Raw genomic sequence first — 25,239 nt, 5'->3', positions numbered from 1 at the left:
GAATGATAATGCATGTGACCTGATACGGGCCTTACACATCATCCACCTCCCCTACTATATAGAAAAAGAAGTAGACACAGACACGTTAAGAGACTTATTTCAGTCCCACCAACTGGGTAATCCAGGTAGATCTTGTAAAATAGAGCTTCCCCCACCAAATGTATTAGCGGCTAATTATTGATTTAGCAAAACTATTCATCTTTTTTTTTTTTTTTTTTACTATCAGAAAGTGACTGAAGTTTCAAGAATGAGGAAGACAAGCTAGATTTCAGGGGAATGGCCGTGCCCAAAGGGAGGCATCATTAGAAGGTGGTGGGAAGAGGGTCAGCGGTCCTGAATCTAAAGGTACAAGTGCTGTGTCCAATCTCATGATATTTTGACAGCCAAATTTCATGCCTGCGTTTATACAGCCTCTGTCCGTAATTGCAGCTAGGAAACGGGCACTTAAAAATGGTTAAAAGGGTAAATTTTATGTTCTAGATATTTTCCACAATTAAAAAAAGTACAAATAAATGAAAAAAAGTAGGCTGTGGATTAACACCATTTCTTTCTATTTCTTTGGGTGCGAGGGAAGGGAGTTTTTTTTTTTTTTTAACGTTTATTAATTTTTGAGACAGAGACAGAGCATGAACCGGGGAGGGTCAGAGAGAGGGAGACACAGAATCTGAAATAGGCTCCAGGCTCTGAGCTGTCATCACAGAGCCCAATGCTGGGCTTGAACTCACGGACCGCAAGATCATGACCTGAGCCAAAGTCGGCCGCTTAACCGACTGAGCCTCCCAGGCACCCCATGGGAGGTTCTGACAAAGCGTAACTTGTGTGCCTTTTCGGTGAGGAGCTACCCACTCCTGAGGACAGGCATCTCTTTTGAGGGCAGAGCTAAGAGGATCGTCAGCCCACGTTGTGAAAATAAAAATCGGCTTGCCTGCTGGAGGCTGCCCAAACCCTCTTTTTTCTGCCACATCAAATGAGCCCATCATCCCTTTCACTCCGGCCAGGCTACTCAGAATGATTCATGGTTCCACATAAGCTCAGAGGGATGATGTTTACTCAGAACTGTTCCCTGTGAAGTAATATTCTGAAACTTGCATACGCACGGTCACATTTATATATTGCAGTCATGTGCCGGAGGTGGTATTATTATCCCTGTTTAATATACAGGAAAACTGAGGCTCTGAGAGGTGAAATAAACGATCCAAGCTCACACAGGTGGCAGTGTAGAGTTAGAATCCAAACCCAGGTCTGTGTTGTTGAAGTTCTTGACCTTTTCATGATAACATAATGAAATTACGTTTATATCATTGTAGCATCGTTGGTTTGACTGTTTTTATTCGGTCCAAGTTAAGTGGGGCAAGAATTTAGTACCTTAGACTTGGTACAGAATTTTTCAAGGGAGATAAGTATAAGAACTAGGGTTTTGTTTGGGGTTAAAGTATTTCATTCATTCAGTAGACGTTTAGGGAGAGCCCACTTTGTGCTAGGCATGGTGATCCATAGCCCTGAACAGGATGGACGCAGTCCTTGTTGCAGGGGAAAATAAATTATGCCATCGCTGGGTAAATCCACTAAATCTCTATGCAGAAATGTGTTTGAAACCTAATTAAGGACAAGAGTAGAGCTTTTAACCATTTCTCTGCTACTTTTGTTACCACCAGCTGTCATCTGGGTTTGCGGGCACAAAATAGACTAGTCAGCAAAACATCTTTCTTTGGAGAACTCCAAAATAAATGCCTTCAATTCTTGTTTTTCACAGTATTTATGTTGTTTAACGTCCCCGTGAACGCTGAATTAACGAATACGGGACCATTGCTCCTAGGGGAAATAGAGGATTGGGTTCCTGCGAGCCTCTGCTCGTAACAATTTCCTCCACTCAGTAACACATACCCTTGTTTTGTGTGTGTTTCTGGTTAAAGACGCTTTACTTAATATATATTATTGATTCGTTAACGTTGAACTCATGGCCAACAGTACTGCAGCTCCTGCCTGAACGGAGCCCATCTCGTACGTATATTTTCTCTGTAAGCACACCACAGTCTTTTTGCATTTGGGAACATCAGATGGCTTTGCAGCATCACGCCTGGTGGACGTTCTAGAAGGCGAAATCACCGCAGCCCCTGGGTGGCTCAGTCGGTTAGGTGTCTGACTTGGGCTCAGGTCACGATCTCACGGGTCGCGGGTTCAAGCCCCGCGTCAGGCTCTGTGCTGACAGCTCAGAGCCCTGAGCCTGCTTCGGATTCTGTGTCTTCCTCTCTCTCAGCACCACCCCCCCACCACCTCTGTGTGTCTCTGTCCAAAATAAATAATAAACATTAAAAAAAAAATAAAAATCTAAATCACCAACAAAAAATGTAAAAAAAAATGTACACTAAATGGACCACAGAAAGGACTCTTGTTTACAGTGAGTGAGGGGGGCGCCTGGATGTATCAGTTGGTTAAGTGTTGGATTCTTGGTATCGGCTCATGATCTCCTAGTTCTTGAGTTCGAGTCCCGCATTGGGCTCGGTACTGACAGTGCAGAGCCTGCTTGGGATTCTCTCTGCCTCTCTCTCTCTGCCCTTCCCTTCCGTCCCCTGCTCTCTCTCTCTCTCAAAATAAATAAATACAAATTTAAAATAAAATGTTTCCAGTGAATGAGAGCTGAAACGAGAAGACAGATCATGGCCTTGCCTTGTTGGGCCTCTGGGAGGGTGTGCTTTGGGAAACTCAACATTTTCCCAGCTCTGCCCTTGTCTGTGAATGAAGCGAAAGCTTCATTGAGGGTGTTGATTTGGGGGTTATACACATGCAGTTTAGCCAGGCAGGCAAGTTTGTAAATACAAAATTTGTGGGGCGGTCGGTTAAGCCTCCAACTTCGGCTCAGGTCATGATCGTGTGGTTTGTGAGTCTGTCTGAGCCCCGCGTCGGGCTCTGTGCTGACAGCTCAGAGCCTGGAACCTGCTTTGGATTCTGTATCTCCCTCTCTCTCTGCTCCTTCCCCACTCGTGCTCTGTCTGTGTCTCTCAGAAATAAGAAACGTTAAAAAAATTAAATACAAAATCTGTGACTGATGAAGTTGGACTGTAGTAATTTCAGTGACAAAAACAGTACTCAAGAGAAATACCAGGTGTTCCTCTGCAGAGAGTTAAGACAGAGTGGGGTGCAGATGCCAGCGTGGAGGCTGCTGGTGGGGAGATGGGGTGCAGGAGGTCTTTGACGGGGCCTCCTCTAAACTGAGATCTGGAAGGAGCCTGTCCAGGCTGAGCCGAGGCCTCGGGTGCGGAAGGATTTTTGGTATGAGGAACCCCAAGCATGTGGGGTCACCGCACAAGAGTCGGGGACGGGCAGGGCTGGGGCCGGGGCTGGCAGGTGCAGGCCTGGTCACGTTTTCCTCCTGAGCTGGGGCGAGGCTGGGGTCAGCATTTGATTCCAAGCCTTGTGGGACACGCCTCGTGGATCCCAGTGTCAGTACTAAGGAGTCAGGGTTGCCTGGGAAGCTTCGAGGAACTGTCACAATGTCCTCTCACATGAGCTATTGAACGTTTGCCCTGGAAAATTCCATTTTTCCCAGGTCCATCTTCTCACAAGGCTTTCCTCCCGCTGTGGGTGCCCTTCCTTGCACAGCGTTCCCTGGCCCGGAAGCCCTTCCCAGTCAGAAGCACCTGATCCCCACGACTGTGGCTTTGTTCTGCTCTGTTCTACGTGCCCTGAGCACCCTTACTTACTCCGCTGGTCCTCCAGTCCTGACTGTTGATGTATTTCTCTTTTTAATTTCCCCAGCCACACTCTGTAAGGGGAGGGGTCGTTGTAGCTTCCTCATTCTCTCTTGGGGCCCTGGACACGGTAGCTGCTCTATGTGTTGAATGACACTGAGCTTTCCTATGCTGGTGCCGGAACCTTTTCACCCTGTGGCCAGTAAGAATGAGCATCAAATGGGAGTGGCTGATGGCACAAGAGTTCCTGGGCGGTGGGGGTGCTGAGGGGTGGGGCAGGGGCCAGTGGGCAGCCTTTATAGGAGTGAGAGTTACCCACATGCTGTCCGTCTGCCTTTTCTCTGAACGGGGAATGACAGTATCTGCCAGGAGACAGAGGGCTGGACCAGAACAACGTTTAAGGTCTTTGATAATTCTTAATATCTGTGTGTGATGGTCACAGAGCAGCTTAGCTCAGACCCTTGGGGCATAACTGTGTTCTGTAATTTTGTTGTTGTTCTGCAAAAGTAATTTAATTCTTTTGCTTTTCAAGATGGCTTCCCTTTTTCTCCTTACATTAAATATAAGACTTTTTTTTTTTTTTTTTAAACTGCAAAGCTATGGAATCTGGTATATCCCATGATGTAACTGTGGCATGTTTACCCAAGAAGGAACATACCACTGCAAAGACATGGGTTTCTCTCTTTGGGGAAAGTTTGCAAATGCCTCAGTGCATTACAGATCCCCATCATGTTGTCCAAATGTGAGGATGAGCAATTTTTAGAAAGAAAAAAATGTGTTCCAAATAGATCTCCGTTGATTTCTTTAGTCATAAATTTATATTATTCTCCCCCCCCCTTTGTAAAACAAGCTGAATGTTTTTACTAAACTATGAAAGCACAACACAATCATAAGCCATCTTGTCACTTGGGAACTAGAGATTTCTGGACGTGTGGATTATTCCATAGCTCTGAGAAGGCATTAAGACTGCATGATGGCAATCATTTTCATAACTAAGGGACAAAGTAGAGCTTTTAACTACTTCATTGCTAGCTTTTGACATCATCAGCTGTGGTTGAATTTAGTAGGATCAGATAATAGGCTAATTACAGCAGAAGATTTTTTTTTTTTTTGGAGAACTCTAAGAATGCAGATACTAAAAAGCAGTTTGCTCTAGTGAAAACGTTCTCCTTTTACACAGCCACTACATTTTGATTCTGGAAAATACCCTGACTGGTGTTTACCTTGGTTTTAAAGCCCAGAAGAAAACGCCCAGTTCCTATTAAACCCAGGATGAACAAGTTGGTGAGTTGAGTGTCTTTGTAAGCTCACACTTTCAGGAAGATTAAGTACACAGCAGCTTCAGCTGCCTGATGGGCGTAGCTTGGGATCATGAACGAGACAGGGAATTGTGGCTCTGTCTTCCTACAGCAGTCTGCCACATGTTACCCATGGAACCCATGGTTTATGTTGAGGAAATGTGAAAGATTCAGTGCCAGATACAACTCTAATGACCGGAAGTACGGTTCAGAATGTATAGGTCACTAAGAGCAACTTCCCGATTATGAAAACATCAAATCGATATAGTAACCTTATATACACGAAGGCAAAGCCATGTAGGATTTCTCTTATTGATGGTAATTGTATGAAAATATTGCAGTTTTGACCAACAGAGGTGTGTATACATTTCTCGTTATGTTGGTAGACATACAAACTGAGCAGTTTGGGTTTTTGTAGTAGAACTCTGAGGTCAGTGTCTGAGTGGTTGATGACCTTACAGCAAACACACAGAACAAAGTCACCTCTGACCCCTGGGATTTTTTAAGTTTGAGAATCTCCAGGAGCCTATTTGATAGGAGGTTACACGAGGGGCGCCTGGGTGGCTCAGGCGGTTAGTGTCCAACTTTGGCTCAGGTTGTGATCTCACGGTTCATGGGTTCAAGCCCCCCATCCGGCTGCTGTCAGTACAGAGCCCGCTTCGGATCCTCTGTCTCCTTCTCTCCCTGCCCTCCCCTGCTTGCTTGTTCTCTCTCTCTCTCTCTCTCTCTCAAAAATAAGTAACCATTAAAAATAAATAAAATATTTAAAAGGAGGTTACACGAAACTTAATGAAACCTAATTTTTATAATATGCATACTCTTATTCATGATAGAAACATTATATGCTGCCAATCACATCTCTTCCTACACACTCATTTTTATTATATCTTTACCTATTACTCTCTATCTCCCAGAATGTAGCTGTTGACTTACCTCTTAAGATTTCCCCATATCCTCACTCCATAAATCTTGCAAACTTTGAACCCACTTCCCTCACCAGCCCCTGAAGAGATTTCTTTGAATTTTTTGAAATCGTCTGGCCATTTCTTGCCTTGGGCTCCTTTTCTAGTGGAACTCTCTCCTTCCACAGAAGTGCCCCCTTCCCTTCTCCCTGCACAAACTCAAACATGAGCTCCAAGCTCTTTCTCGTGATTTTTGCAGACAGAACGATGTATTGTGAGTGTAGAGGTTTTGTTTTATTGTTTTAAGTTTATTTTGAGAGAGAGAAGCACAAGGGGCGGGGGGCAGAAAGGGAGAGAGAGAGAATCCCAAGCAGGCTCCACACTGCCAGGGTAGACCCCGATGTGGGGCTTGAACCCACGAACCGTGAGATCATGACCTGAGCCGAAGTCAGATACTTAACCAACTAATCTACCCGAGGCTCCTTATGAGTGAAGAGATTTTAATGAAAATTTGGTAATAGTGAGGGTGTTTAGAATTCTAGGAATACCAATAATTTAAAATTTATAGTGGACATCCTTGTTCTTCAATATCTCATTGGCCATCCATCTGCACAGACTGCAGGGTTCTGCAAATTGCTGATCCTTTGGTCTCTCTCCTCTTTCTTCTCATCTCTCTCCCTTGTTCTCAGATTTCTGCAGCGTGTTTATGTAGAGGTTCAGCTACACTGTGTCCTTTCTGTTCTGTCTCCCCTTGCTCTCAAGGAACTCATATAAAGATTTTTTTCCCCCGGGGTGCCTGGGTGGCTCAGTCGGTTGAGCGTCCGACTTCAGCTCAGTCATGATCTTGTGGTTTGTGAGTTGGAGCCCCGCGTCGGGCTCTGTGCTGACAGCTCGGAGCCTGGAGCCCGCTTCGGATTCTGTGTCTCCCTCTCTCTCTTCCCCTCCCCTGCTTGCACTCTGTCTCACTCACTCTCTCTCAAAAATAAATAAACATTAAAAAAAAAAAAAGATATTTTCCCAAATAAAGGCAGTTTCCTCCCCAAAACTCTGGGATCAGCTGTTACAATAATACTTATTTTCCGTGCAACACATAAACTTATTCAAGATATTCCCCAATTGTAAGCTCATTAGCTCTCTCTCTCTCTCTGTTTCTCTGTCTTGTATCCTAGCTGCAGGTCTCTCTCTCTCTCTCTCTCTCTCTCTCTCTCTCTCTGTCTTTCTCTCTGTTTCTCTGTCTTGTATCCTAGCTGCAGGTTTTTTTTTGTTGTTGTTGCATATTACAGCAGGTTTTGATTACTTTCACCATCTGTGCGAAGCGGGGAGGGCACTGGTACTGACCAAGCCAGTGGTGAAGTGGGAGAGTTTCCAGCTGCTTCTGCTTGCCTGCATTATGGTGCACCCAAAATATTTGTAAGGCGCGCGCGCAGGAGTAAGTAGAGAAAGTTGCGTGTGTCCGAAGATGACTGGCCCAGGGGCTTCAGCTGTTCCCAGGGTTCTGGACCCAGAGACTCCATCCAGCCAACCCAAGACCATGGACATCAATATGGAAGCACACCTGTGAAGATGCCACAGCCCTCTTTAGGAAGCTCTGGGAAACGGTAGCCTCACTCACGCCAAGGAAAATCACAGCAGCTTCTCATCTCTTTGGGCCAAGAGTCCCTGTTTGGAACTTACTATGACACTTCAAGGAAGTGCATAGTTTTTTATACATAATTAAACATACATTACACTGCATTACTTCTAGCTGTAGAACTCTGCAAATACAAACCCAAAAGCCTACTCTGTCTACAACATTAGTGTTACTGGAGTATATTTTATTAGTCATATTTCCAAAGTCGTATTTCCAAATGTACAATACTAAGGTGTAGCACGTGACCATCTTTTGTGTTTATTGTTACTTTAACATTCTACTCATCACTCCTTTTAATTAGCTGGAAAATTCAAGGGGGCTTTGGAACATCTGTGGGAAAATCACCTTAACACACGGGTGGTTAATTCCAAAGCTCATTTGCAAAACGCATGGCGTGTGATCGTTCATTTTTTTTTTTCATTCAGTCATTCATTCAAGAACTGTTGGCCGAGTGCCTGGGATATGGTAGTCAGGAGAGAAAGGGAAAAAGTTTGTCATAGTCGCTCCTTCTAGGAACGATGGGACCTACAGTCCAACAGACAGACAGTCCTTGGATATTTGAAGCACTAATGTTATGTTTCAAAGAGTTAATAGTTAGGTGTCAAAATAATAGATAACAACAGTGAAACAGGAATTCTTCAGAAAGGATGTTCAGGGTGAGGGAGAATTGCTAGGGAGTAGGGTGTAATTTAAACTTGTCCTTGAAAGATGGGCAGGGTGCAGAAGATCTGGAAGGGAGAGACCACTACAACTATAGATTCTGGTAGAGTGCAGTTTAGTTGAAGAAAGGGCTTGTTTTAAAATAAAATACCTCCAAGAAAATAGGTAAACATTTTTTAAAAAATTTTTTAATGTTTATTTTTGACAGAGAGAGAGAGAGACAAAGCATGAATGGGGGAGGGTCAGAGAGAGGGAGACACAGAATCGGAAACAGGCTCCAGGCTCTGAGCCATCAGCACAGAGCCCGACGCGGGGCTCGAACCCACAGACCGCGAGATCGTGACCTGAGCCGAAGTCGGATGCTCAACCGACTGAGCCACCCAGGCATCCCGAGAATAGGTAAACATTAAACCCAAGGATTTTTCTAAAAAAATTTTTCTTTTTTATTTATTTATTTTGAGAGAGACAGAGTGATGAGCAGGGGAGAGGCAGAGAGAGAGAGAGAGAGAGAGAGAGAGGGAGAGAGAGAGAATCCCAAGCAGGCTCCACACTGTCAGCATAGAGCCTGACACTTAACTGACTGAGCCACCCAGGTGACCCAGAACCCAAGGGTTTTTCTAAGTAAAATTTTATTTATTGTAATGAATGAGAGTGCAAAATGAAGAAATGATCAAAGATGCTGGCATAATTCCTAGTGTGAAACGATCCAGCATAATTTATTCACTAAATATTGGCAAATGATCGTGTGTTAGCAGTTCAGATGGGTGGGTATTGTTTCTATAATGAAGAGTAAGTGTCTCAAAATTGTTGCCTATGAAGAGAGTGAAAATAGGAATAATATCCATTTTTAAGACCTTGTAAATATTTTATTTGTTCATAGCCAACACCTTTATTGAAGGGAGACAATTTTGCTACTTTTGTGACAGTTGATCTTGTTAGACATGTTGCAAGCTCTGACTGATGGCAAGACGAATAAGGGTTGTCCATTTCCCTTCTCAACCCCAACTCAGAGGAACCCGCCTAAGGGTTATTTATTTCCCTTTTCTCCTCAGAATGCTTTAGGACCCATAATAAAAATGACATAAAACTCCAATTTTTGAGTTCCTTTGGACTACGGGGCCAGGGCTATTTTCAATCCCTAGAAGGAAGCATGACTAAATTTTTGTTGGTTCTTTCTTGAATGTGCTGGTCTGAATAAATTCTTCTCATGAGTACTGAAAATTAGTTTTTGTGGGAAAGTTGCCCAAGAGTTACAGTGTACAGGGGCCAGAGAGAGGGGAGGGGACACAAAAAATCTAACAGTGCTACTTTAGTCATTTTAATCCGTGGAATAAGTCAAAAATGGAGATTCATTTTGACAGCTGTAAAGAAATGCACTCTTAGACCAGAGACTCAGGTTGAACTTGTTTGTGAAGGTTCGCAGTGCTATTTGCAGTAATGCTGTTTTTCTCCCATTACTGGCCAAATCTGAAACTTGAAGTTGTTCACCCAAGAACAAGTTATTTAATTTGTAAAAGAGCCATTAAAAACATTTTGCATCCCTTCATCCATCCATCCAACCATCCTTTAATTGTTTTACACCTACTAACCAGGTAAGGCACCCGGGGGGTCTATGTGAGTGGTTATATCTCTTGTGACACTTACCCTTTTCCCCACATGCTCGCATAGTGTGACCATTGTTCCAAGCCAAAACATCAACATCTCCTCGTTCTTACGAATGGCGGCATAGCATTTGACGGAATGCGATGGGTGCACCATAATTTATTCGAAGAGTTTCCTTTAAAAACATGCAGCAGAAGTTATCAGTTCTCATAATTAAATCAGAGTTATAGAAAGCATGTAATACTTGATTTATCTGATTGATTTAAAGAATTCCCACAATCCCAAGGGGTTCTTGTGTGTGCAAATTAGATATGGCATGTCACATTTTTCAAATAGAAAATCCAAAGCTAAAATCGCTCCTTAAAGGACAAAATGCATTCCTCTTTTTTTTTTTTGTCTTTTTATGAACATGTATTTTTTTTTTTTTACATTGAAATGTAGTTGACACACCAGGTTACATTAGTTTCAGGTGGTATTAATGGTGATTCGACAAGTCTATACACTGGGCTGGGCTCACAGGACAAAATACAGTCTGTCTTCAGAGGTCCATAACAAGAAGACAAAGTATTATGGGCCACACTAATGGCTTCTGCAGCGTGGGCTGACTCTCATTCTCTTTCAAGAAGAGTCTGATTTTGATCATTCCACTGCCCTTCATCTCCATGCCTATAGCCGAATGTAGAATGCTTCTCCTCCCTAACTGCTCTCCATATTCATGGAAGGACCACTTCCCTAGCCTCTCAGAATGAGCAGGCTTTGTGCCAATGCTTGGGTGTCCTGAAAATCTGCCCAGGTCTTCCCACCAGGTCCCTTGTATTCCTGAGATATTTTCCTGTTCTGTTGTGAGTTGAACCAGACTTTCTCTTCTCTAAGACTTGGTAGAAGACGTGGTCCTGTTTTCACAGAGCACCCAACCCTTGCTTTCTTCTGTTACTCTGAACATCGTGATTTTTTGGTCTGCCTGAATCCCATGATACAAATTTATTTTATTTCGGGGTGCCTGGATGGCTTGAGTGAGCCTCTGACTGTTGATTTTGGCTCAGGTTGTGGGATTGAGCCCTGTGACGGGCTCCCCGCTGAGCACGGAGCCTGCTTGAGATTCTTTCTCCCTCTCCCTCTGCCCCTTTCCTGCTCATGTGCGTGCAGGCATACATTCTGTGTCCAAAATATTTTAAAAAAATAAACTAATTTTTTACTTTTACCTACATGAATCAAAAATTTCAAACTCATCTATTAAAGTCTACGTAAACATTAGGTAAAAGTAATTTGAAGATTGTGTTTCATGCAACAAAGAACAATATATCATATCCTTAATTTCACCCCCAAAGTTGAGATGAAGAAGTGTTTTCACAAAATGGATTTATTGGGAAATCAAACACAAGCATCGCAGAGAAGAAAATGTGGTGTATATGATCTACTTAGTTTACCGAAAGTAGTGACTTATGTAATTTGAGAAATAAAGCCTTCCAGAGATTTACAGAATTAATCTTACCTTTCAAATTATTTTAGTGGCAGAGGGTTCTTTTTTGTTTAAAGCTCAAGTGAAGCCTGATACTTTTGTCTCAGGTCCACCTGGGTTCATTTCGTTTCACATCATTGGGCAATACAAAGCACCCTTATATAGCAGGACTCCTGTTCCTTAAAAAAAAGTAAAGTGGGTCAGTGAGAAGATAATCATTTAATTTCTTTGAAAGAGAGGAACTTGAGAAAACTACCAAGTATTTACCCAAACTGAGATATTTCCACATGTTTGTAGCTAAGTAATTTAGAATAGATTGGTTTATTTTGAAATGTAAAATGATATCCCCACCAAGATATACTCACGAAATAGGAGGTCTCTAGAAGATAATGAAAAAAAAAATTATAAACCATACCCCTGAGACAATAGTCAGCAAAAACAGATTGCAGAAAGAAAAGAAGACAGAGCTCATTGTAGTCATGGTAAAGAGTGGAGAAAATGTAAGAATTATGGGCATTCAGAAAAACGCTCTTTGACAACAGTTCGTACTAAGGTGGCCTGACCTGACCAAGTAATTCTTTTCTTTTTTTTTTTTTTAATGTTTATTTACTTTTGAGAGAGAGAGAGAGAGAGAGAGAGAGAGAGGCATGAGCAGGGGAGGGGCAGAGAAAGAGGGAGACACAGAATCCGAAGCAGGCTGCAGGCTCTGAGCTGTTAGCACAGAGCTCGACGTGGGGCTCGAACCCACAGACTGGGAGATCATGACCTGAGCTGAAGTCTGATGCCCAACCAACTGAGCCACCCAGGTGCCCCCCAAGTAATTCTTATAATATCTTATGGCACTTACACGACCTGTCTCCAAAGATTCTTACCTTCCTACCAGTTTTGGTTCAGCTCACATCGTATCTTTCTTTCTTTCTGAGCCATGTTCATTTCACAGCGATGGTGCAACTGATAACAGAACCAGTTAATTTGAAAGAGATGCTGCCTTGAGAAATGCTTTTCTTTTTCTTTTTTAGAGTCTCATTTCCTTTGGTCATGGTCCTTTTGGAGATTTAAACAGTAATATAATTTTGATTCCTCATCCCTACATTCCTTGCCCATGAGAAGGCAATCTGTGCTCTATCGTTTTTAGTTAGTAAATTCTGATGTTTTTAAGCAACCAGTTGTTCATGAAACAGTTTATGAAGCATCTTCCAAGTGTCTAGCACTGAATTAGGTGTGAACCTGACATTATTGTCATTTCTTCTGAATTGTCTTATTTACTGGTTTTTGAAAAATGGATGTTAATGTAGATTAGGATGGAGATTTTTGTTTGTTTTCTTTAACAGTTGTTTGCTGCTTTTATCTACATGGGCTAAACAATTAGCCTTTGCTGTCCTGAAGTCATCATCTTCCCTTCAGACTTTTAAAAAATTTTTGTTTACTTATTTTTTATTAAAAATTTTTTTAATGTTTATTTATTCTTGACAGAGAGTGAGAGAGAGAGAGACAGAGACAGAGACAGAGAGAGACAGAGCATAGTGGGGGAAGGGCAGAGAGAGAGGGAGACCCAGAATTCGAAGCAGGTTCCAGGCTCTGAGCGTCAGCACAGAGTCCGATGCGGGGCTTGAACTCACGGACTGCGAGATCATGACCTGAGCTGAAGTTGGGCGCCCAACCGACTGAGCCACCCAGGCGCCCCTTATTTGTTTATTTTTAAGTAATATCTGCTGCTAACGTGGAGCTCGAACACACAACCCCAGGATTAAGAGTTGCTTGGTCTTCTGACTCGGCCAGCTGGGCGCCCCTCCGTTCAGACTTTTAAGGGTCCTGCTATGGAATTAAAATTAATAGTCTCTCAGTACTGGCTAAAAGCTCATAGATTGATGGCACTTCAGAATAATGTTGGTTTCTAATGGACAGAATAGATTTGTATGGAAATGTCGGTTTCACAGGTAGAATCAGAGTTGGGATTTTATTTTCCCTGGTAGATCTGCTTTGAAAATTTGCCTCAGGCCTCCTCTGCCCTTGTCCTAGGGTCATCTCAAAATCATGAAAAACAGTTTTTTTTTTTTTTCCCCCCTGCTTGGGTTTCTAAAGGGGAAGAAGGGCAAACTTGATGTGTTGTGCACCTATTTCTGCCCTTTAACCTTCCGTGTAAAATCCCTTCTGTCCTCTTATTCACAGCAGAGTGAAGGTGAAGGTGAGTTCAGGGGCAACACTACTGTCCTTGTCCTCAACCGCAAGACGTTTGGCATGGAGTTACAATTTTACAGTAATGGTTCCACTTTCAAACTTTAATGGAGACCCCGGTGTTCACAGTTCCGCGCTGCGATCTGTCGGTTACGTTTGTGTTATGCATCTTGTCTTAAAATTTCCCCTCTCTTTGCTTCTCCCCGCCCCAGAGCTCACTCTCTCTGCATGTGTCAAACTTCCTTTTCTCTCCTCGGATTTCATTCCTCCAGGATCTGTAAAGTGTCCAAGTTCTCATAGCTCGCTTAGAAATGGATCGAGTCCAGAGGGACCAGTGCCGACTTCTCATTAATCTGTCAGAGTTTCAGCTTTACAGGCTTCACCGAGAGAGGTGGGAGAGGAGGAAGAAGAGAGTGGGGTCTCCCCTCCAGGAAAGGAAGGCGCTGTCTTTTCTTCCTGTGGCACGATTGTTCCCTGTAGAGTTCATTCTCCCAAGGTGAATTCCGAGCTGAGCCAGAATCAGTGGGCCTAAGACAAAGAGTTAGGCTAGGACCTGGTGACTTGGCTTGGAGGCTGAGGAAGAATATGTAAATTCACTGAATTCCCAGGCATTTCAGCTCTGGAGGAAGAGGACTGGGGGAATCCAAGAGTCTTGACCTTCCTGTGAGGCTGAATTATAACTAGAGCCTGTTTTAACTAGCACGGCTTGAGTTTCATACTCGCAATAAAGCTTAAATCAAATTACTCTCCACTCCTACCATACTCTGATGGGATATTTATTAAATGTTAAAGTCTAATCTGAAAGCAAACAGAGCTTTAAGTAAAACTATGGGACATCATTTAATAGTGTTTATAACTGCAGCGATGAGAGTCTGGGCCTGACAACCCGGATAGGAGAAGGCGGTCCACGGCCCTGCTTCCCAGTCTGGACCTGTCTGGAAGTGTTTATTTGCCCTGAGTTTTCCAGTCTGAAAGTCTGTGTCCTTGTTTAGATTCCGCCTGAGTAAACAGCCAGACGATAAACTTCCTCTACAGGTGAGAGGTTTGTATCTTGTGAACCAGACGGACGAGAGCCTTTAAGCCATGCTTTCCTGTCCTGGGGCTGTGTCCTCAGCCCCGCACATGTTTTTAGGAGGCCCTACTGTGTGCCCAGACCTGTATGGTTGTACCCACGGGCATACTGATCATGACGATGACACGTGGTCATGTTGGGAAAGTGAATCCGACACGTGAAATTAGATGGTCACTTAGGAAAATCCTGGAGTAAATAGGAGTCAAAGGTCACAATGTCAAACGTCAAATCCCGCTGAAGCAGATACTGTGCACTAAGTCATCAGGAAGAGGAAAAGTGAGTGTTGGCTTTAGTTACCAGGGAGAAGTTGGATGAAATAAATTGGATTTGAGATGGTCTGTGCTTTTGGGTGACAAACTATTTTTTTTTAATGAAAAAAATTAAAAAAAATTTTTTTTCAAGTTTATTTTGAGAGAGGAGAGAGGGAGAGAACGGGGGAGGGGCGGAGAGGAAAAGAAACATTGACTTGGAAGCAGGCTCCTGGCTCTGAGCTGTCAGCACAGAGCCCGATGTGGGGCTCGAACTCTGAATGGTGAGATCGTGACCCGGGCCAAAGTCGGACACTTAACCGACTGAGCCACCCAGGTGCCCCTGAAAAAAATTTTTTTAATGTTTATTAATTTTTGAGAGAGAGAGAAAGCTTGAGCAGTGGAGGGACAGAGAGAGAGAGGGAGAGACAGAATCCAAACAAGCTCCAGGCTCTGAGCTGTCAGCCTAGAGCCCAACGCGGGGCTCAAACCCACAAACTGCAAGATCATGACCTGAGCCAAAGTTGGATGCTTAACGGACCGAGCCACTCTGGCGCCCCCAGATGACAGACTTTAAAAGAGTAACGAGTGAAGTTAGCACAGTGCTTCCTGTCCTGGTCCTACACGTGGTTTCTAGGTGTGCTAGGGCTCCCTGCCCCCAATCCTGCCCCAAACCCTTGCCTTTCTTCCCCCTGTGCTATACAGTTGCTGTTATTTTCTGTGTGTGAATGACATGAGTCGTTCGTTAGGCAGCACTGAATTAGAGGATTTTCATTTGGATGGCAAAGGATCTCAATACCAGGTCTCACGAGGAATGAAGGGCCTTGCACTTGGTGCTGAGAAGATTCAGGGTAAACATCACAGTGGGTTTCAAACATCGCTGAGGCCATTTTGTTGCAGAACAAGTTGATTTGTTATCAATCTGGGGTGCAGAATTGGGCCTGCTGGGTGCATGTCCCAGTGACCGTACAAGAATTCAGCGCAGACTAGAGTTCCCTCACCATAAAAATGCCCAACAGAGCACTGTTTCTTAGAGCAATGAAGTTTTCATTCCTGACAACGTGAAGGAGAGGTTGAATCTCACCAATGCTGGCTGTGTGGATAGGACGGCTGGTTACACTAAGTGGGCTCCAAGGTTCCTTTCAACTTGAGTATCTTGATCACTGGGTGTGCATTTAGGAAACGAAGGCCATTGGAAATGAGGATGCCTTTCTGGGCAAAGGTCACTGTAGCATGAACAAATGGAACAAAGAAGAGACCTGGGGACGTCTCCGTGTCTGGTGTGTGTTGAGGGATGACAGAAGCATCAGATGAACGATGGGGAATTTAAACGTTCTGATAGGGAAGGGGGAACATCTTGGTTCCTGTCCTGGGGCAGGATATGCTGAAACAGGTATGTGAGGGGGTTTTGCTCACTATCCTGTGCTAGAGGGATATGGGGTGGCGGGTAGGGAGATATTGATGGATTCCTTAGGGAGAGCACAGAAAGCTTTCCCAGTTATCCTACCCCTTGCCTGGGCTATGGTGGGAGTAATGGAAACAGAACAAGGGGCAAATCCAGAATTTAACGGAAAGTCTAATATGGTTTTCCCTGAAAATGGTTCTGAAATAGGATTCCCAAATTATTAATTGAAAATTATATGGTTGAGCCTTTAGATCGGGAAACCACAATCAAGTATTTACAGATATTTTGGTCTACCACTGGAGATGACCGGTGACCTGAGACAAATCATTAAAATTCCTCATATTTGAGTACCATCCTCTCAACAGAGAGTGTGTACAAAATATTCTGAGTCCTGGATGAAAGGGGCCTTGTTGTATTAATATCGTACTATATTCTTGTTATTGGGGTTATTGTTCTCAGTAACAACAGTGATGCAATTTTATATTGCCTACCTTAGGGATGTTTTTGTCTTCTAGCTGGATTCCAAAAGTGGCTTTTCTGTGACATGTTCTTTGAAAGACTGGCAAATCGTTCAAATATTTGCTTTAATATTGGTCCATCAAAGGGATGTGAAAAATATGTAATATTCAAGATCGTTATTCTTATTCCCCTCCCTCCCCCCAGTCTAATATCTAGAACATATTGAAGGTACTTTGGCCTCATCTATTTACAAGAAGCTATCCTAGTTTAGATTGGTGCTTTCCTGGGCTACTGATTTTTTTTTTTTTTTTTTTTTTTTTTTTTTTTTCTGTGGAATTCTCTGAACAGGGCTTTCCTGAAAAGAATACATTAAGACTGGCAGAATGATTTTGTTTGCAGCAGACTAAGCTTTGCAGATGCCCTTTGTTGAGGGAAAAATACATTATTCCGAAAGTCCTTCTGATCTTCAGGAAAACTGAAAATATCAAATGTTCTGGAACTAAAGTAGCTCACAGCCGATGGTATTTTACGGCATAAGAATAGAAATGCCTTAAAGACAATTTAACTTTTAACACGGATTTACTGAAAGGAAGACTCCCTCCCCCCATCACCTGCCTCCCCCCACCGCCCCGGGAAAAGCAGAAACCATAGTACCCCTGTCTGTTTTCCATTTAGTATGTTTTTGCACCTGAACATTTCCATAGGTGACACGATGTGTCCAACATAATTATCCTGGGGTGTAATTATTTAATGTGTGTCAGTAAGACATGGTTTAGATACTCTCTGAGCTCTGGTTGGCTGTGCCCTGAATAAAACCGTGCTATTTCAGGATTGCAAAAACAACTCCAGTGCAGTGGCAAAAGAAGAAAGGAGGACATTCCTCAAAAAGAGTTGGTTTCATGGCTTAGAAATCCATTTTGTGCTCACATGGGCAGACGGTGCTCGAGTGCGAGAGGACTCACTTTGATTTACAGGGGCTTATAAAATGTGCTGCTCTTTGTATCCAAAGTCACAGACCTGCTGTTAAAAGGACACGTACCCAGAGTTTTTCTGGTGGTAAAATTTATAAAACCAAACAATAATCTCTTTGGAAAGCTCCTCAAAGGCGGGACAGAGTCTGTTAACTTGGGTTTGTACCATGTCTAGCATGGGGCCACGCATAGACCGGCTCTCAACAGACGTCTTTGTTGTGGTCGATGGTGATTGAGACTGAGAATCCAAACGGGTTTGTTTAGGATGATAGGTAGGCAGGGAGCTCTGGAGGCTGGGTGGGAGGGGGTGGTGAGGGGGGTCGGGGAAGAAGATAGATGGGCGGTCAAGGACCTATTTTGGCAAATGCTCCTGCCATTCTTTAAGAGAAAGGAAAAATGGCGCAAATTCTCTTCCAGGAGTGTCTGCTTTGGAAATTCATTCCTGGGTTGGGGGCGTCTGAGATGTTCCATGTCATTGGGGTACACAAAGGTCATTTGGGGCTGCATTCTCTCTTGGCTTGACTCTCTGTCCCCCCTGCCTAATCTTTTATTCCAGTCCTCTCCCCTGCCTCTCCTCCTCTCTCCCTTTTGTCCTCAGCTACTTAGGTTTGCTCCTCTTCTAGGCTGTAAAGATCCCACTCTTTTCCTTCCTGTATCTGGGGACCATTTTAGGGGTGGTGGACATACATCAAATCAGCATTTGAACGCGTGAGCAAGTTGAGGCTCGCTTTTTAGAAATTTTTATTAAAAAACTTTTTTTTTTTTTTAACATTTATTTATTTTTGAGAGACAGCAAGAGACAGAGTGTGGGCGGGGTTGGGTCAGACAGAGAGGGAGACACAGAATCCGAAGCAGGCCCCAGGCTCTGAGCTGTCAGCACAGAGCCCAACATGGAGCTCGAACTCAAGAACCGTGAGATCATGACCTGAGCCAAAGTTGGATGCTTAACTGACTGAGCCACCCAGGTGCCCCAAGGCTTGCTTCTGTACACAGGGAGAAATCCTACAACATTTTCTAGTGTTCCTACTGTGTCTTTTTTGCTGGAAAAGCATATAAATAGACCATCCCTACTGGAAAAGCATATAAATAGACTGTCCGGTCTATAGGGTCACTATAAACTTTGGGTGGTATTGCAGCTTATTATTTACCATGGATCCCTTTAAAGCAGTTTTGTTTGAGAAAATGTCTCAGTCTTGGGGAAAAGACAAGAGAAGAGCCAGTACGGAATTGTTACGTGGTTGAGTTCTTCCTGAAGTAGCAGGAAGAATGATGTGTTTCTCTCAGGCTGCAAGGGAACTGAAGTTTTTCTTTGAGCAAATGTGCTTGTGAAAAGTTAATTTTGAATCGAAAAACCTGTATGTTGCTAAGTTAGTAGTTAGAGCAGTTCTAGATTTTGCCTAAAAGATGATTTAATTAATTAGAAGTAGGTTCCACGTCCAATGTGGGGCTTGAACTCACAACCCGGAGATCAAGAGTCACGTGCTTAGCCAACTGAGCCACCCAGGTGCCCCCAACCTGATTTTAGTCTCCTTCGTGTACTCTTTCTTAGGAAGACTGTAACTTTGTCTTACACTCAGCATGACAGCAGACCCTTGTAAACTACAGATGAAAGCGTCATCCCTCTCACTGTGCACCTGCTATCCCAGTATAGTTATTAGAAGCACCTCCTTCCTCCTCTGGGTTTATTCCCAAGTGGTCACCTCAGGCATTCGTGGAGAGAAGCCAGGTTCCAACTGGGTGTGACTTTCAACAGAAGAGAAACCGCTGTTGTCAGTGACTTGGTAACGATGGGTCTGCATTGACAGGTTTCTGATCTGGGAAGTGGATTGCAGTCATTCCACTTAAATATTCACTCACCATCTCTCTTGCGTCAGATACAGTTCCAGATACTGGGAATGTAGAAGTGAAGAAAACGGAGTTGTTGCCCTGAAGAAGCTTCGGTTTTTGCAGGAGAGATTGACAATGATGAAAAAAAGAAAGATATAATTTAATTTCACGTAACAATAAACGCTTTCGAGATAAAGCAGAGTGTGGGAACAGAGATGTCGCCGGAAATGCTATCGTCAATGGGGTGGCCAGATAGAACTTCTGATGGTGCGACATTTGAACTGTCACCACAGTTACCTCAGCTAGGTCCTGTGCAACAGGAAATGCCTTGTTTAATGACCTCAGATGCCCCTGGAGTATCCTGGAACCTCACGAGGGAAAGGACAGTGATTAGCACAATGCTAGGGCAATTTTGTGCGCGTTGTCTTCAGTGGCGGTGGATTTGTCCTCTGTAGCTTATCTCCACTACCAACAATCTCACACCATAAGTGTTCTCCTTGATGTATTACCCACATCACATTTCCAATGAGTTGAAGAGTTCCGACAGGTACGGACAGGGGAGGACATTTTTAAACATGGCGCAGCAACAGTCCAGAGTGTTTCTTGGGCTGTTTCCTCTCAGTCGTGTGGCTCAGTGAGCAGGTGTTCTGGGAAATTCTTCTTATGCCCCAGATCCTAGTTTGGAGTTTCCTGCCATCTGAGAGGTCTGCACTGTTTCCTGAGCCTTGAAGAGGGAAGGGACATGGGCTCCTATGTCCCAGACCTTCAGACTTCAGCATTTACCCAGTGCTTTGCAATCTGCCCCTCGTTATCTCTGTGGTGGGGTTTATCCTGCCGGTTCTGCACTTTACGGAATACGTGTAGGGACAGATGGAGATGGCAGAATGGAGGGGAAGGAGAGATGATATTGAGCTGTGAGCTCTTCCCAGGGGTGGTCTGCCTGTGGGCTTCCTGTGGGGACAGGCACGTGACCAGTGCATGGTATTGGCTTTCAGTGAAAGCTGTGGCATGAATAAGCTACACAAGGTGGAAAAGAAAAGCTACACGAGGTGAAGGTGAGCTGTTGTTTATTTGAACAGTTTGGAACGTAATTATGCATTAAGAGATTCTACTGTCGAAGGAGAATACTATTTCAAATCCTTTTGCATGGTGAATTTTCTCGATCTGGATTTCATAAGGAATCTCAAAGAAATGACATTTAAAAATGTTTACTAGTCGGGGGTACCGGGGTGGCTTAGTCGGTTACGTGTCTGCCTCTTGGTTTTGGCTCAGGGTCATCATCTCAATGCCACGAGTTTGAGCCACACGTCGGGCTCCTTGCTGACAGCTGCAGAGCCTGTTTGGGAGTCCCTGTCTCCCTCTCTCTCTGCCCCTCCCCTATTCCCTCCCTCTCTCTCAAAAAACAAATAAATAAACCTTTAGCGAGATGTTTAGTAGACGAACTAAGCATGAGTGGTGAAGTGGCCATTATATGGTGGGTCAGTACACAGCCCCCCAGGGCTTGAATTGCTGACGATATCTTGGATCTTGTAGCTGATCGCTGGTTGGTCTGTCCCTTTGTCTGACCATCCATCCGTCCTTTTCTTCATCCACTTACCCACCCACCCATTCAAGTTGGTCACGTAGGAAGAGGTTCTACTACTTAGCAACAGTGTGGTTATTCATCTCACAGGGACTCGGTTTTCTTATTTATAGAATAATGGGTTTTGTCTAGAATATTTAAAGGGGACTGTTCGTTCTAGAATCCTGAGGTTGTTATATTTGATTATGTGTGAGACACTGGAAAGAATACAGACACGAATTACACACGGGTCCTGCCTCCAAAGAGCACACGGTCTGGTGTGGGTGGTGGCGGGAAGGGGATGGTGACGGTGCGTGCGGAGAGTGACGGGGCACCAAACACCACTGCAGTGAGTTTGGGAAGGGAATTCAGAGAAGGGGAGATGGTTTTCAGCTGTGGGTGTTAAGGAAGACCGGCGGGAGTGGGCAAAGGTGGTGTAATTCCCGTGCAGGGATGTAACACTTAGTAAGTTAATGAGCATCAGCTGATGACTGTCCTCACGTGCAGGTCACTTTAGGTCCTAAGGGTGAGGCAGGCTTCAGATCCCCATTTAGCAGATGGAGAAAGTGAGGCAGGGAGTAGGATTGAGTAATTTGCCCAAGGCTACCAGGCTGCTGAGGGGCAGAGGTGCAATTCAGAGGAGGTCTACTAACTTGCTTCCATTCTGCCCTGAAGGTTGAGTCACCAGAGTCGAGGATGGCAGGGCATTTCAGGAGAAAAGACCATCTGCGCAGGCTTGGCCAGGCGGAAGGGCCCTGTGTACGTGAGGAACAGCAGGGGACGTCCGTGTGCCTGGGGCACTGTGCACCCCAGTGTTAGCAGCAGAAACCAAGCCTGGGAACATGACTGGGCTTCCCCGATGTCTGGCTACAGGATCTGGTTTTCTTTTGGCTCACACAGAGATTTGGGTGCAGGGACGCAACATGACTGGAGGAACACATTTCAGGATGTTTATGACTATAAGACCTTCTTAGGCTTCTAAAGTACTTTTGTGCAACTATGCTTTTCAGTGTGGTGCCCAGAAACTGCCTTCTGTAGTGTCTCCTGCAGTCTGGCCCTAGAGAGGTCTCCTCCCAGGGCTTCTGTTCTAAGGAACCTCTGGCCCCCCCCCCCCGGGGCCCCTGTGCTGCCATTCGGAGCATCAGCACTTTAAAAATCCCTGCTCGATTTTTGGGATTTTGAGACGAAAACTCCTTTATCTTCCCCCGTTCTCTGCTGTTGCCTTGATTTTAACCCGTTTCCTGCTATTTCAAAACTTCTTCTATTCCATACGTGATAATTAGCTGTCCTTTGGCTTGCTAGGGAAAAAATATACCATCATATTTAGATTAAAACAGTGTAATAACTCCACTAGAAAAGTACATGCCCGTTGCAGGATGAGTTTCTCCCTTTCCTTTTTATTCGCTGGCAATCCCGGGGTGGCCTACTGGAGAAAAAAAAAAATACCATTTGATTCTCCCTGGGTGGTCAGACAGGACTTGTAAAGAGTCTTGTTTGTTTTGTGTTGAGGCTTCAAAGGCACGCAGTCTTGCCTACATAAAGATGTACTAAGAAAATGGGATTTTTTTGAAGTTGCTATGTATAAAGGGAAATTCAGAGCCACTGTTTTCCTTTAGAACTACAAGCTAATGTGATTAGAAGGTCCCTTTTCACCACGGATCTTTGTTGTTCCTGTGTCGGTTATACCTCCAGTCTTACGGGGAAATCTGTGCTTACAAAAACCATTTCCACCTGTTTTTTGTTTTTGTTTTTTTTTAACCACACAACCACGTACTTAATTCTTAAGCCCACCCTTGATGGTGCACATTTAGGTCTTCCAAAACGAGGAGATCCGAGCGGGCGCGCGCGGGAGCCGCTGAGGACGCCGCGCGGGTGTCTGCTCGTGAAACATCGTTCTGGCCACGTGCCCCGCACATTCCAATTAGTGAGGCCCTCCCGCTGTGGCGTGGGAGAAGAGTCTGGATTGGGGTCAGGCCTGGCTAAGTGTGGGAGACTTTTTAATGCAGTCTTTGCACAAGTCCCTCGTTAGCACCTCGAGGTCAGCGGGAACTCGGGCAAGCCGGTGTCGCGGGCACAGTTGACGTTTTTCTGCGGCGCGAAGCGCGTGTCAGCCATTTTCCTTACCCAAGCTCATGCTCTCCATTTCATAAAATTAATTGTACCCAATGGGGGCGGTTGATGGTGCTGAGTTATTCTGAGCCTGGAGGGAGCAGAGAAGCTGGGTCCTACACCAGACGGCTGATCCATCTAATCGGTTGTCTTGCCGTCTGATGCAACGGACGAATGTGCGTAGCCAATTATGTGAATCCCTACACGGAGTGAAAAATGACCTTGAGCCCCGGAGAGCCAGACGGTTGCTTTATGTGGTGTGTTCACCCACTGAAGCTGTTTTGCTGCCTTGGCCGAATAGGCACGTGGCCTATTTCTAATCTCTGGAATATTATTTAAAAAAAAAAAAAAAAAAAAAGGTAGCCGCTATGTGAAATAGTTAAATCTTTCATGACTTGCCAGTAACTTTGCTTTTGGAACCAGGCGCTTAGAACATAAATAATTTGGGGGTGTAGCCTCTAAAAATTTTAAGGGAGGGAAAAAAAAAACGCTCCAAGCTTCTTCCTTGTATCCAGACATAAACCTGCTATTATAAGCTGTGCTGTTTTTTGTTTTTGTTTTTTTTTAATGAAGAATATTAGAGAAAGGAAGATATAAGTTTTTTGGATAAAAAAATTAGACACATTATAAGCTAATTTTGCGGGATGTGTTATCGGGCAATTATTTTCATAATCAAATACGTTTTTAAAAAATGTCAGATTTTTTAAAAGGGAAGTCTGGACACGGGAAGCAGACTTAACCCTTGATGTATATAAACTTGCACGCCTTTGTAAGTTCTGGAGCCAGAGTTCACCGTGGCTTTGATGTGACTCACCAGCAACAGGATGGTGCTTCGTGAACCGCCCATGGTGTAGTGGGAAGAACTTCCTTCTGGGGTCAGCCAGCTCCCGGTTTTGATCTATGGCTCTGCTCCTGCTAGTCCTACGACCTTGGGCAAGTTACTGCATACTCGCAGTCCATCTCTCTCTCTCTGTCCATGGCCTTCTGTCACTCTTGAGACTAGCCTTTACAAAAATGGTTTTAGAGGTTAAATGAAATAAGCCAAAGAATAGGGCCTAGCACATATATTTGTGTTAGCTTTCTCTCTTTGCTTCTGACGACGTCCCAGGGCTAGTATTTTTTCACATGTAGCAACGCACTGTTGGCTTTGGAAGTCATTATGGATCTCTACCCGCCTTCAGTTTTCAGATAATGAAGTCTAGCCCCAGAAAGGGGGAGTGATGTGCTTGCAGTGCCTTATAATAGGAGTAGCAGAGTGGGCGCTAAGACCAGGTTATTGGGTGCTTCTAGCTTTTATTCCACGTAGAAAGAGGGCTTAGCCCTCCGTGGTGAGTGCCTGGCATGGAATGGTCCCCGAGCAGGTAAGTCCAACACCATTCTAACGTGTTTAATAAAGAATCAACTTCTCAAATGTTCCTCTAGCACCTTCAAGGTAGGCCAAGATGTGTACTGAAATGTCACTCTGCTGTGTCCTTCTGTTTACTCTTCCAACTTATGACTCAGTTTCCCTTTCTTTCCTAGCACTCTCAGGTGACTACAGAAGCGTTGGCACCCAGCATGCTCAGGTAAGAGACTTTTTGGATGAGGAAGTTTCCAGATCAAGGATCACAGCGATTCCCTTTGTGGTTACGGTTCTTTGTGCTTGCCCTTTCCTGGAAGATCCCAATGGCCACCATTTCCCTGGTTGCTCTCCTTGGGTGTTTGTTTATTTTAGTTTCCTATATGTGCTGTTATTCTGTTATGTTTTCGGTTTTATTTTTATGTATTCATGCATGCACGTTGTAATGCTAGAAAACATGCACAAGAATGGTGAACCCTACCTTCAGGGTAAGGGTTTGCTCATGAGGAGAGAGTTTGGGTACAAGGCAGATGTCAACTATCTGTCGTGTTTTAAGAACTTTTTCAATGTGTGGGCACCTGGGTGGCTCGGTGGGTGAAGCCTCTGACGCTTGGTTGTGGCTCAGGCCATGATCTCACGGTTTGTAAGATCAAGCCCCACATCAGGCTCTGTGCTGACAGTGTGGAACCTACTTGGGATTCTCTCTCTCTCAATCTCTTTCTCTTGCCCTTACCCTGCTTGCACATACTCTCTCTCTCTCTCTCAAAATAAACTTAAAAAACTTTTTCAATGTATGTCTCTTAAAGATAAGAACTCTTTGTTTTAAACATAGA

General features: G+C 44.2%; 1 long non-coding RNA gene across 1 annotated transcript in view; it reads left to right on the top strand.

Moving 5' to 3' along the window:
* Window positions 1-24,634, top strand: part of LOC115515049 — a 104,874-nt gene extending 80,240 nt beyond the window's left edge. The window contains exon 3 of the long non-coding RNA XR_003969121.1: window positions 24,589-24,634. This is a non-coding gene — a long non-coding RNA (uncharacterized LOC115515049). The remainder of the gene's footprint in view (window positions 1-24,588) is intronic.
* The last annotated feature ends 605 nt before the right edge of the window (window positions 24,635-25,239 follow it).

The sequence above is a fragment of the Lynx canadensis genome, chromosome B2 (genome assembly GCF_007474595.2).
Source record: "Lynx canadensis isolate LIC74 chromosome B2, mLynCan4.pri.v2, whole genome shotgun sequence".
NCBI lineage: Eukaryota > Metazoa > Chordata > Mammalia > Carnivora > Felidae > Lynx > Lynx canadensis.
The sequence above is the reverse complement of the archived record's forward strand: the minus strand, read 5'-3'. Positions and strand labels throughout refer to the sequence as shown.